Source organism: Otolemur garnettii, unplaced genomic scaffold, assembly GCF_000181295.1.
Source record: "Otolemur garnettii isolate 467f Iridium unplaced genomic scaffold, OtoGar3 scaffold00066, whole genome shotgun sequence".
NCBI lineage: Eukaryota > Metazoa > Chordata > Mammalia > Primates > Galagidae > Otolemur > Otolemur garnettii.
Window position 1 is genome coordinate 1,003,088 of NW_003852461.1, and position 920 is coordinate 1,004,007.

The window sequence follows — 920 nt, forward strand, 5'->3', positions numbered from 1 at the left end:
GGAGGGCAGGAGATACCAAGCTCTCTCAGTCCCAGACTGATCCCGCAAAACCTGGCCGCCTCACCTCGCGGGGCTCGGCGTCCAGCCGGTCTCGGGAAGGATCCAGCCTTAGAAGTTCTGCTCCGGTTCTGGTCCAGCCAAGTTGCCGGAAGCCGGAGGTCCGGGAGGCGGGACTTATCCCACCTCCTCCGGGATGAGACCCGCCTTCTTAAAGAGACAGCAGCTCCCGGAGCCCTCCCAGGGACCTCTGCGGGCTGCGGCGCCCAGAGTGGTCCCTCCTTCGCCCTCCGGAGGGTGAGCCTCGGGGTTTTATGGTTTTTTTGTTTTTAGAGAGGTTGTTCTTCCTCAGTCACTCAGGCAGAAGTGCAGTGACAGGGTCACCGCTCACAGCAACTTCGCCCTCAAGCGGGCGCCAGTGCTCCTCGCGCCTCAGCCTCGCGGGGCCCTGCGGCGCGCGCCTCCGCCCCCGGCCTCGGCTTCTTAAAGAGACAGGCGCAGCGGGGCGGAGGGGCGGCGTCGCGGCGAGGGGCGGCCTTAGCCCGCCTCGCTCCAGGGGGCGTAGGGAATTCTGCAGAGTTTGAGCTTTCCTTAATGTTTGTTTGTACGTCTTTTCTTATGGAAACATAAAATAGGGTAACGAAAGACGGTAGTGAGAAGAAAAATAAGCTACCCGATCAGCCCCCAGTTTCTTTTGGCCATAAAAGCGAGGTTACTTGAGTCAGTTACATTCCGAGTTTGTGAGTGAGTGATGGAGGGCAGGACCGAGTTTGTTCCCGTGCGCACCTTAAAGTAAGATGTGATTTGTTCCTTCGCTGCCGCCTAGTGCCCTCTGGGGAGCGCGTCTCATCGCTACCGCAGATACTGAGTGGACCTGGTGAGAAGGGCGCCCGCCTCCTTCCTTTGCCTGGTTAACGCCGGCA

At 60.0% G+C, this 920-nt stretch overlaps 1 protein-coding gene across 3 annotated transcripts in view; it reads right to left on the reverse strand.

The window, feature by feature from the left end:
- YIPF1 (Yip1 domain family member 1) overlaps positions 1-174 on the reverse strand; it is a 38,079-nt gene extending 37,905 nt beyond the window's left edge. The window contains exon 1 of one of the 3 annotated variants that reach the window (XM_023515115.1): positions 65-174. The gene's annotated coding sequence lies outside the window, so the exon portion shown is untranslated. The remainder of the gene's footprint in view (positions 1-64) is intronic. The other 2 variants (XM_012807219.2, XM_012807220.2) reach the window with 2 other exon arrangements.
- Positions 175-920: the final 746 nt, after the last annotated feature.